We start from the raw sequence: 13,004 nt of genomic DNA on the forward strand, positions 1-13,004 counted from the left end.
AAAGTCTAGGATAACTACAACTTGGTTTTTTACTCTTAGGGAACTAGTGAGTAAGTTTAAATACTAATACTAGGCTTCTTTTCTACACAAACATAAAAAAAATTAAGTTTCAAGTGAATGCAACTAAAACACAATACGATTTACTAAAGGAAAATATGGAGAGTTAATCCTCCTCAATTGAAGTTAACTTTTGTTGTTGATTTTAATACGTTGATTTTATTCTTCCTAGAACTCATAGACAAATCTAATAGAAGAAAACTTGATCCCTAACATGTATGGCTAATCTCTAAGCTCATATATGCTAGCAAGTGGAACCAAAGCAATGACTTATCTCTAAGCTCATCACTTTGATCCCTAACTAGACACTACACCAACTATCATTTTGGGATAGGGTGTAGGTCTAGTTGTTCTTCCTAAACAGCCCACCAAACCAACAACAAAGATTTTTCCCTCACATGAGTTTGATTAACTCCCCAAAGGGAAGTTAGCTCATGATCCTTGGGATGAAGGATTACAAGTTAGAAAGTACAAAAAGAGAGAGAGAGAAAAAAGAAAAAGAAGACTAATTATCTAACTCACTTGCTTTTGATTTATTTTCAACTAGAAGAAAACCCAAGTTTCCTCCATTAAAACTATTACAAGCTTTTCTTACAAAATTCCAAACTAAATAATAAAAATGACTAAGGAACTAAAATAATACAAGGTAAGGAAAAGAAGTCAAGGGAGTAAATGGAGTGTCTCCCCCCCCCCTTGTTTTGTTTTCTTCTCCATTTGAGAGAAATCTTATTTCCTCCCGTGTGAAACATCAAACCACATTTACTTCATTTTTATCCACCACATTAAAACAAAGTGACACCTTGCCATTTTTTCACTATTAACACCTAATCTAATTAATTACATGCAAGGTGTCAACTTTGCACCAATAATTTGTCATTTTTGTCTTGACATGCTCCATAATTGATGACTCATCTAATCTTACGGGCCCGCATAGTGGGTCCTATGTGCAGTCCAGTGGCGGTCTGGTCTTTGGGCAATTTTACAACTTCCCGCCTATGCATAGAGTTTATCGCCCTGATTGTCTGAGCAGCTCACTTGTCGCATTCGGAGTCCTGGTTCAAGAGGTAGGAGCTTCGGAAGTTTGATGCTTCTATGCGGATTTGGAAGAATTCATATATATGTCGTTCCTCGTGCTTTATCGCAGGTTTAAATAATATTTCCATGTTTACTGCGAATACCTGCAAAAGTATGAAAACATATTTATTTCATGATTATTAAATACATAATTAACCAAATTTATATGTCTCAATGGGGTTTCATAATACACTTTTGGGTGCTTATCACACTACCCCCAAACAGCACTTTGTTTGTCCTCAAGCAAAGAAGAGACATTAACACAGATAAGTGGCCAAAAATGTGTAGTCCTAACTAATTCTCATTTCGCAGAGTGTGGTTGCATTGACCATATGCAACAAGGCCTTAAACCACTACGAATTCCCTAGTGGACGACTTATAGCCTCGTGAGAGTTTTCCAGAGAAGATATTCACAAACTTCATTTATACTACAATGACTCAATGATAGAAACTCGTTTCCTAAATTAATCTCAGATATCCATACATCTCCTTAGGAGGGAACGAGGATTGATTTCTTTGAAACTCAAGTTAATATGTATTCAATAATTATAACATCTACATATGATCATGCATGCAGTGAACTTTTCATTGAAATGTACTAGCAGGGTTGTTTCTGAATCCTTTGGAGAGTGTACCTAAATGGGTTCTCACAGGTATGTGTCAAAACACAATTTCACTCAAAAATTTTCCACTCAGGTTTTGTTAACTCCAGTATGCAGTGGGCACACGTTTCCTCACATTTCAATGACAGTCAGAGGAGCCGATGTCGATCAATCACGTCTACTAGCGGTAAAATTTGTAACAGGTAAGAATTTTTAGCTATGTCAATCCAAAGATGGCCTAAATTCTCGCCTAGGGTTCGGGTGGTGATCAAGTAAGTAGATGCGTGATTTTCTCTAATCGGAAAAACTACTCCTCTGTGTCATCACACACAAATCACTCATGTCAAGGTTTTTGGTTAGATTCTCACAGGATTTATAGTTTAAGTAACTAACCGTTGGTTCCAGAAACTTACTGCTATGTACAATCGATGATACTCAGTACATGAATGTTCATGAAAAGATGTATAAACTATTGCATATGTATTATCTTAAGTTTCTTAAAAACAAATCCTAATTCGGATACTAATATGAGATTTCTAGACAATTTTCATCATTGAAAAGGAAACAAGACTTTGTCACTAAGTACAATTATTAACATGAAAATAAAAACTATATACAGGTTACAATTTGTCTAATATTTGCTATAGGGTTAAAGCACCCCCAACAGAATGATGCTTAGTCCTCGAAGTATCAATAATTAAAGAGAGAAAGTACTTGAGAACCGTGAGCAAAATTAGGGCTAGATTGCTGGAACAGAAAGGTTGGAGAACATAATATATTATTCAGAAAGAACAATAAAATGTTCAATAGCACACTAAACATAGCACACGAAATAATGAAAAACAATAGCATACGAAACATGAAAAACAATAGCACACCAAACATAAGGTTTAGCTAGATATATGTACAATGGCAAGCTCAAGTTTACCATCGGCCAGGATGTGAAGGTCAAGGCGTCCTCTTTAAGGAAATGCATTTCCTTAGCATCGCGCCAAAAGATAATAGTCTGCCAAATTTCTGCCCATTCTTTGTCTCCAGATTTCCTCAAATGTTTCTTCATATTTTCATCCTTCGGGTAACAACGAACATGCCTCAGGTACCGAGCAGGACGCTTCCATTGTCGAAACCTCAATGAACGAATGATTCTGTTTGCCGGGCACATATAAACTACCTTGACCCAGTCATGAAAAGTAGCTGCAAACTATGGGAAATGTGTCTTCATGATTCGGCAAGCGGTGACCGATAAAAGTATATACTGATCCTGAAAAGTGCGAGCTCGTTTCAGGTTGGAGATAACACAACCTAAGATGTTAAATAATGTATGACCTTGAGCCAGTGCACTGAATACGACGTAGGCAGCCTCATTGGCAGTAGAAAAATGCCAATCTCCCATAATGTTCAGGAGTACAAATAACATCACAGTCCCCATGTTCATGGTCATGCTTGCTAATGGAATGGTGATGTCGCGCCATGGCACATGGCCATTTCCTTCTCGTTTAATCTCAAGACCATCACCATAAGAGTCGCGAAATGCTTGCCACTGAAAGGAAAGGTAAGAATTATGATAGATGTAATTCCATGATGCAGCAGGTTCGTGGTATGGAAGATCCAAAGTTAGGGCAAGTTGTTGTTCAGAAAAGATGTGAGGTGTGTCACCAACTAGGATTGTGAACCCGTATAAGTAGAAACCATGCGCATGGTTGAATGCTGGTGTGTCTTCCATATTAGCATAAAAGTATGCAGCCAAACTCGGAGAATAAGTTTGGTCAGGTTGAAGAATTAGGGAAGACCACCCGATGTTTGTAATGTAGTCATGGAAAAGATGGCCATAGGTATTGGAATCCATCATAGACTAAAAGGATTGCTCAGGAATGAGTTTGGTAGATACCATGTTTGATGAAGATGCAATTGATGAAGATACCATAGTGGATGAAGTAAAGAAATAGGTAACGACAAAGACAAACTGGATGGATAAATGAGTATGTAAGAAAATAGATCCTCTTGTAAGCACATGTTAAAATTATATTGGTCACAACGCAAATGGTGACAATCCTATTAAGCATTTCATACAAAAGAAGACACAAAGATAAGACAAAATTCATAATACGACGAAAAATGTAATAACATATACGATTATTTATTTATTGACTTAGTAATATTAGAAAATTATGGATTATTATGTTGATCTTGGAGACGCATATCGTGCACCAGATTGTTTAGTTCTTCCATTTGTTAGTCGAGCTGCATCTGAATGTCCCCTTGGCTGGCAGAGAGTGTAGTTTGATTTTCCATAAGGAGAGCGTAATTCTGCAAGGACTGAGTATGATTTTCCAAGATTTCCTCCTATTCAACATCATGCTTTGCTTGACGTTCTTAGAAATCCTTAAGAGTTGTAATGATGATATTCTGACGAGCGTGTAGTTCCCGCATGCCATGATGAAGAAATTGAATGCCTTCCATGGGATTAAAAAACTTTAGCATGGCATTTTCATCAAAGAAACGGTCAGGGTTTGAGCTTGGGTCGTTCCGTTCATCTGTCAGAGTATCAGGAGTCCAAAAACCAATGGAGTAGTCTGTTTGGAGTACGCTAATATGTGCTCTTTGAAGTGGTGTTTCTGGAGAAATGACTGGATAACCCCAACGCATCATAATTTGCATGACTAAAGTGGGTAGAGGTAGAGGTGCTGACTTTCTTGTTTTCCTGGTGATCATGCTCCAGAGGTGTTGGATTAGACAAAAATCATCTCTTTGAGTCTGCAAAATCCAAAGTAGGTGAGGTTGAGTCTTTGTGACTTCTGATTGGTGAGATGTACCGATCATATTGTGTCCCAACCAGTGGAGCACGACTCGTTGATTCTGTTTCAAAGAGCACTGAAGAACAATGTGATGTCTATTTTCCACTTCGCCATAAGATATGGTAGCTCTTAGTAAACTTTTGACAGAATCAAATGATGACTCTGGAAAAAGGCACTCCTGGGTATTCATTGGTATTTGAAGTATGTAGGAGATAATTTCCCTAATCAATTCCAATCGTCGTCCATAAGCATTGAAGTAGAATTTTCCATTCTCAGATTCTATAAATTGGTAGAACATCAAAACCAATTCTTGGGAATAACAAGCTGCTGAATGATATAGAAGAGGCGTCCATCCCCAACGTATTATTTTGGTGTCAAAATAAGGATAAAACCAGCCATCTTCCAAAACTTTTAGGTAGTCTTTCTCGAGCATTATTTTTCTTGGTTGATCCATTGGTAGTATTACTGAGGGAAGGATAGTGAGAATTGTTTGAATGAGAATGGCTGAAAAAGAAGAGATTTATAGCCAATCTATGAGTCTGTACCAATCTAGATTCCAAGTGTAGTTAATGACCTATGTGATTATGAACAGCAACAATGGGGATCCATAATAAGTCTTGTTATGTCAGATTTCCAAAAACAATTAATGAGATGTTTCAATGTTAGAAAATACGGAGGAAAGTTTCACAGGGTAGTTAAACTTACAAGTAATTTCATAAATGATTATCAGACCTCAGTAATAGCATATGGATAGAATAATCGAGCCGCATGTGTGATAAGTGTTATGCGTACCTTGTAGCGTGTGCAATCTTCTCTGAACAGCATGAGTATCAATTAATTAATTTGGTGAGTTTTGGATGGTCTTTCTTTCTTATGGTTTGTTTATTTATTTATTATTATTATTATTATTTTTATTATTATTTTAGAGAGGAAAAGACAACTAATATACATAAATATTTAATAGGAAACTTCTCCATTCACTACAAGAAAATCGATTTTTCCCCACGGATTCCCGGTATTTTTAGCCACGGTCATAAATCCTTGCATAGTTTCCTATGGATTTTGACCGTAGCAAATACATTTTTTCTCGTTTCGTGCCTTTGATACCTTTAGCCACGGTTTATCTCTTTAATTGGGCCGTGGGTGGAGCTACGGCCAAAACCGTCGGGTACAATTTTTTTAACCATGACACCTGTTCTACGCGTTTCGACCGTGGGCTTAGAGCTGAAAACTTTGGGCGGGCTGACGACTTGCTTCCTTCCCAACAATTAAAACACTTCTAAAAAAGAAAAAAAGAGAAAAGACCGGACTGTTACTTCTTCTCTCATCTCCCACCGCCAACAGTTAAAACACTTCATCCCCCACCGCCACTCAACCCCATTTTTCTTTTCTGTTCCTTCTTCTCTCATCTCAAGAAGGTATTTCAAGCACCAATTTTTTTTTGCCAAAACTGGGAGAACTAATTTTTCAATTTAAATTTTCTTAGGATTTACTAAGTGGGAAAGGGATTACAAGCTTAGTTTTTCTCTTCTCGAGCGCGATTCCTCCATTACAAATTGAAGGTGACTTATTATGCTATTAAACATTGATTTTTTATTTGATTTTTTTTTTTTTCGCTTTTTAATCTAATATTAGATGTTGTTGTTATCAAAGTAGTATTCATTCCCTATTCTCTGTCTCTCTAAATTTATATTAACCGATCGCCATGTCATGTTTTCAGAACCTTTTTTTTTTTAGGGTTTTATATCTTTTGTTGGGTTTTATTTTATGAATATGTTTTTACTGTTTTTACTTTGTATTGAAATCATGACTTGTTTTGGATTTGTGTGTGTGTGTGTGTTTTTTTTTTTAAAATTCTCTGTGCCGTTACGTATGCTATTTCTGAAATGTTAAACTACTGGTAATTCGACCTGCTACTTGAAAGGGATGTTTTTAATCAAGACCTAATCTATCTCTCGACCAAACACCTCATATTGTTCGATTGTCCTCAAAGTGCAACCTTTATTCAAGGTATGACTTTATTCAATATATATTATTTTGTGTTTTTGTTATTAGATTAAGTTGGTTGGGATGGTTTCTGATAGAGTTGAAAGGGCTACAGATGTTTCTTTCTCTATTGATGATGGCACTGGGTTATGTACACTATTTGGGGATTCTGTCGTACGGGTCGAGTCTGCTGGGTGTTTGTCGAGAATTTTATTCGGCAGTAGGGTCTTCTTTTGTTCAGAACAGAAGCGGACTGCTTTCTGGTCCTATAGATGTCCAACGGAATCGTCAAATGGCTTCAGGACCATTACATCGGTCGACTTCTAGCAGGTCCGGTGCTTATAATTCATGACCAATGGCGAGAATTCCAGCAGAGAGAAAGGGGACACACCTTTCGACTGGCCGACACCACAAAGAAGTACTGATCCCTTCCTTCAGTCCAGAAAATGTCACTTTTCCATGCGGAGCTAGCCTTGGGAGGCTTTTACTGAGATCGCCTTCGTTTTAGCGGTTAAACCCGGTAAATGTGAGATGATGATATCGAGCATGAAGGTCAAGATAGCCGGACTTTTCGGTTGTTGTGTCGCTGGTAATGGGTTGAGAAGAGAGCATTGTTATCCACCGATTGCTCTAATATGGTTGAAATGAGTGATTCTTTCAGCGGAGATCAAAGACAATCAGTGCGTATGCGGTATTACCAAAGACCGGCAAGTCTCCTTTCGCCCCAAGAGTAGGTTAATGGTATATGCTTCTTAGCTTTGTTGGAGGTTACGCTCTTGCTTTGCACTATGCAAACATCATTATAGTTATAGGAAGCTGCTGTGGTACCCACACTTAGTTGGTGATGAAGCTAGAGATGATCTTTATCAAATGTTACCAACAAGCTTAAGAATGTCGCTGAGGACAAATCTCAAGTCTTATGCTAAGAACTTGTCCATATATGATGCTCCCCTTGTTCATGAATGGAAGGAAACACTTTCTAAAAAAGAAGCGAGATGGAAACTGCGTCGCCCCGTTGGCACATAACATGATCAGATGGCAAACGGAGCGTAACTTGGAGCAACATCAAATCATTGCAAAGACAAATGTTCTTTTGCTCCAGACTTTGTATTTTGCAGACAGAGAAAAGACAGAGGCAGCTATATATGTCACAAACTTCAATGAAATCGCTTACCACTTCATTGAGTGCATATATGTGCACCTCTATAACTCTAAATTACAGGTAATTGTCACTTATATCGATAAATATGTCTATCTTTAACATAATGAATTAGATAAAGTGTCTATCTTTTAGTTCATGTATCTTTTAGAAGTAGACTACAGAATGAATTAGAAGGTTTTGGTTTAAATAAAGTGTAAGTCATGGTCCATGATTCAAATGTAAGCCAGCCCATTGTTAAATCGGTTGAGTCCCTTAGATAAGTACTATTTTCTTCCTTGTCAAATAGGCAAAAATAAAAAACTTGTTGCGAGCTTCACGTTTGGGACTAACTAATGTACTCGCCATACAATACTCATTTTCTGTATGTCAATGTTCTCTGCATTGAGGATGTTTTGATACCATCACTTCGTTCTAGATAAAGTTGGTGAACTATAGGAATGAGGAGTGTATCTTGTGACCGCTTTTTAATTAATTCACTCTGTTTGTGAGGTAGCTGTTAAGCTTCATGAGAACAAGGAGTGAAACACAAGCAAGTAGGTCAGGGTCCTCTTGGAGACTGAACAGAAGATAACACTATAGAAACTATTACGTCCATAGCATGCACGATATGTTTAGCTTCGCTACGTACTAGCCATGCGAACTAATAGTGGCTTGATTTATGTGGTGTTAGAAGAGGAGATGTTCCCACCCTCACGTGAGGCCTTTTTTGCTAAGCAATCTGTTAATCCATTGCTTCATTCTACATTCCTACCTCTAGGATTTAGTCAGTTGGGTGATTGAACTGTTTCTGTATGCAATCCTTGTTCAGACTATATGGTTTCCACATCCCAACAGTTTCTCTTATGTAGTCTGTTCTAGTTTAGTTCTGCGGCATTCCATTAAGAACCCGATTTGTTTAGATACTTGATTTTGATTAACAAATCAAAACCACTTGTAATAAACTTAGGAGCAGGTAAAAAGGCAGTTGATAGATGATGAAGAAAGTCTTACACATGGAAAGTTTGGAACACCATTCGGGCATTCAAGAACTCTTTCTAGAAAAAAAAAAAAATCACTTTCGACAAATTTCAAAATAGTGGTATGATCAAAGCAATCCAAAAGCCATTATGTTTATGGGGAAGGAAAAATAGGGATTGGCTAAGAGAAATAAGTGCTAATGAGATGACTTAAATTATATTTGGGTCACTTTTAATGCAGATGATCGTCAGCGGAGCTCCTGAATGTCTCTCTCTCTAGTTTCACACTTTTGTCATGTTCAGATTGTAACATGAGCTTTTTGTCTTTAGTATGTATATCTTTGAAACAGTAATAATTTGATATAGGGAGGCAGCTTGCTTTTACGGATATGTTCATTTTTGTCATTTGTTATTTTGCAAATGTACAAATTTGGGATTAAGCCAGACTACACCCTACCAGGTTTCCTAATTCAAAGTTTATTATTGTTTTGTCATTTTGATTTTATTTTTGGAAATGCAATCTGGATTTAGTAGACCCCTGTCAGTTTATTACGTCAAAATTTAATCTCTATTGAACCAGATATTTTCTTAGAAAAGGGAGTCAAAGAATAGGTGTCTGAAACTTTCATGAGGAGAAGGGAAAGTTGTCTCTTTTATTTTTAATTTGCTCTGCTTCATGATTAATGATGATAGGTAGGTTCATTGGGAATTTTACTAATTAATTAATTTATTTTTTTAGGGCTTTGTTGTTCATGCTGCTTGGACACGGAGGTCTAAAAGTGAAGCTGCAAAGAAACCCAACAGGAAATCTTGGAAGCAGAAAATATTTTCTTTATATGAAAAGAGTTATCTGTTTCTAATTGAAATTGTAATGTTCTTTCAGATAATTTGGTGGAGGATCTCTTGGGAGAATTTGAATACGAGATGACGATCCCATATTTGCTATATAAGAATGCTGCCCAAGAAGTTAATGGGATATGGTTCTACAATTCAATAGACTAGTTACATGCAAATAAAGAAGACAAATAATGGATTCTGGTGGACATTCTTAGACAATTTTGGCCACAATCACTACATATGCCTACATCAGCTCAGTGCTTAGGTTGTATCTTATGATCTCATTGCCGGAAACAAATCAACGGGTTCTTTTATGTTGCATTTAGAACATAACTATCTGTTTGAGATGCGAAATCAATGATTCCTCTTTTATTGGTCTTTAAGTCGTATGTTTCTTCTTTCAGGATACTCAGTGCCTACTCTAAGGTCCCTCCAAAGCTGAAAGTATCTTCAACTAAGAGGTAATATTAGATTCTGCCACTTCAACATGCTCCTCAACTAATTTGTAGTATTCATATACGACTCATGTTCTTAGTTGGTCTTTTTAGTTTTTGTTAAAACTGAATATTTTCTCAAGGTAAGTGAGGGGACAGGTTCTATATGCATTTCTCTGTTCTGATAATTTGCTTGTTCTGCCTTGACGGGTATTGATAGGGAGCACTCTCTTCCGTCTGTGTCATGCATTTATTATGTCGGCGGAAAGGATCAACGGTCGTTGAGCTTCCCTTCCAACATCGAGCAGGCTTCATTCGCAGCTGAGTGTTTAGTGCTCTAAAAGTTATTTTCTCATGTAAGAGACTGATACTTTCTCTTTTTATTTTTTATGACCTGATATGGCATCTGGTGCAGTAATGTTTCTAATGCTGATACTTGTCCTATATGAGGTCTGTGTGTTGAAATTTAATGTGCTTGTGACCACATATGAATTTATTATGTACGACCGGTAGAAGCTATCAAGAATTAATTGGAAGTATATCATAATCGACGAAGCACAACGAATGAAAGACAGGGAATCAGTTCTAGCGCGAGATCTCGATAGATATCGCTGCCAACACGTTTATTTCTTGCTGGCACTCCATTACAAGTCAGTTATCCTCTCATGTGTAATAATTAGAGATGTATTTGCAGCTTGAAATAAAATAAGCAATGAACCAAAGTGCATTTTTTTACCTTACTTTATATTGAAATTTGTGCTAGTAGTGTAATTTATGCTATTTATGGCTTCCTGCCTCTCGGTGATTGGTTAATTTGGCTAGTTACTCGAGATGTTCTCTATTTCCTTTGTTGCTTTCTTCGTACCTTGTAATTATATATATATTTTATAGCTCAACCGCGATTCTTTCAAGATGATGAGGATGAATGGAAATGGTGATTTTGAAGTGTAGGATGGTTAGGGGAGTTTTGCTAGGTCTTTGTTGATGATTGCAGGTGAAATGACCCAACCGGAATTAAAATATAAATATTTTTTTAAAAAAAATAAATAACTTTGCCACGGCCTATAACTGTCGCAAAAGTACTTTTTTCCACGGTCGTCTACTTTACCCACGGTCAAATAACAACAAGCCAAAAACCAAAATTCACGACGCAAACACCAAAGCCCACGAACTAAGACCGTAGGAAATATCTTTCCCCATGGACTATAACCGTCGATACAGATAATCTTTACCTACGGACGCAAACCGTGGGAAATACTGACTTTTTCCGACGGCTGTTCTGACGGTTTAAAACCGTGGCTATACTGACGGCAATGACCGTCGCAAAGACCATCGCTATTGGTGAGCTTTACCGACGGTCATGGCTGTCGGCAGACCATTCCCGACGCACAAAAAGCCCACGGCCCTCTGACGGTCCAAAACCGTGGGAAAAACCCTTTTCCCACGGTTTTGGACCGTGGTGTAAAACCTGTTTTCTTGTAGTGATTTAATACGTAACCCGTACAAATGTGTGAGAATTATTTAACACACCATACTAATATACAAAATGAAAGTTGGAAAAAGATATGGTTACATAGATCTAGATGTTCTGGATCATGTTATGCATGAGTGACAGGAGAATAATGATAAACACTGTTATCACGAATACTGTGATAGCCCATTCGCGTTGCTCCTTTTCCCATCGCTCGATTGGATTCATTATGATCAAGAAAATGAGAATGTGTGTGTGAAGTGTGAAGAGTGAGAGAAAGGGGTGAGTGAAGGTGGAAAAGGAGAGTTGTATTTATAATTAGATTTCTGACCGTTGGGCTTCTGACCGTTTGGATCAGTCCGTTGGGTTCTGACCGTTGGATCAGTCCGTTGGGTTCTGACCGTTGGGCTTTGAGAGTAGGCCCAATGCATCGAGGAACAAACTACTATATTAGAAAGTACAATAATTGCATAACATAAATAATTTCTCATTCAAACCGTCTGGAGATACAAAATTATGAGAAATCAACCGATATATAATATTTTTATCACAACAAAACTAAAAATGCAATGCATAAGGGAAATAAATTACATAGTCATTTCTAAACCAAGGGAAATAAACAGCTACTGGGAATCCTCCCGGTTAGCAGAAGATGAACCCGAGTTTCTACATCGTCGGCCACGACGAACCGGGCCGAAATGACCGGGTCGGAATGTGGCCTATAGACTGTAGCAATTGATCTTGGAATTGCCGCTGATTTGCCATCATCATTCTCTGGAAACGGCCTTGGCGATTGCGCATTTCTTGCTGGAAGTCATTTTGGGAAGTAAGCATCTCTTCCTGACGAAAAAACATCATGCGCATACTAGTGTTCATGTGTCTCAAGGCTTCCATGGGAGTGTTAATTCGGCGCATGGTAGCCTCATTAAAACAGTCGGGTGGTGAAGGGGGAGGAGGAGGTACGTTATCACGCTCAATATCATCTCTAGCTACTAGGTCCCAGTGGTCCAGAACACAAGTCTTGAAAATTCCAAAATTCTCGAAAGACCTTGTTGGAATGAAAGGAGTAGCGGACTGGAACCCTAAGTTAAGCATAAGCTGAGTAACAAGTACAGCAAGAGGAGCTGACTTGTTTGATGCGGTCGTAGGAATATGGCCCAGGAAATGGACCATACAGAAAGTGTTCTTCTTCTCCTAGAGGATCCACAGCTGGTGTAAGAATGTCTTGTTCACGTCAGACGTCTTTGAAGTTCCAATGACGTTGTACGCCAGCCATTGAGTGATGGCTAGTTGGTTTCGTCTGAGCAAGTGCTGGTACACGCAGTTCGAGCCATTATTGTACTCTCTCTCGAGAAGCGTGTCAGACATTAAGTCCCTCGTAGTGGGATATTCTGACAATAACAGGGTCGGACTATCAGAGTTTATTGGAATCTGTGCTGTATTCGATATTAATTCCAGCGTGAGTTCACGTTCCAACCCATCCGCCGTAATCCATAATTCATCACCCCGGAAACCTCCATTGTCGTAAAATTTCAACACCAAATCTTCGGAATAATCAGCTGGAATTCGATGCAAGAGATATTCCCACTCTCTACTAGCAATTTCCTCATCAAAAAATGGATGAAACATC

The 13,004-nt window shown here is 38.0% G+C and overlaps 2 long non-coding RNA genes across 2 annotated transcripts; both read left to right on the forward strand.

The window, feature by feature from the left end:
• The first annotated feature begins 5,785 nt into the window (after positions 1–5,785).
• On the forward strand, positions 5,786–7,867 carry LOC147487814 (uncharacterized). The gene is made up of 3 exons (XR_015201466.1): positions 5,786–5,946; positions 6,015–6,090; positions 6,584–7,867. It is a non-coding gene; the product is annotated as an uncharacterized LOC147487814 (long non-coding RNA).
• Positions 7,868–9,244: 1,377 nt separating this feature from the next.
• LOC147487815 (uncharacterized) lies at positions 9,245–10,643 on the forward strand. Its single transcript, XR_015202226.1, has 2 exons — positions 9,245–9,930; positions 10,124–10,643. It is a non-coding gene; the product is annotated as an uncharacterized LOC147487815 (long non-coding RNA).
• The last annotated feature ends 2,361 nt before the right edge of the window (positions 10,644–13,004 follow it).

The sequence above is a fragment of the Coptis chinensis genome, chromosome 7, assembly GCF_015680905.1.
Source record: "Coptis chinensis isolate HL-2020 chromosome 7, ASM1568090v1, whole genome shotgun sequence".
Lineage (NCBI taxonomy): Eukaryota > Viridiplantae > Streptophyta > Magnoliopsida > Ranunculales > Ranunculaceae > Coptis > Coptis chinensis.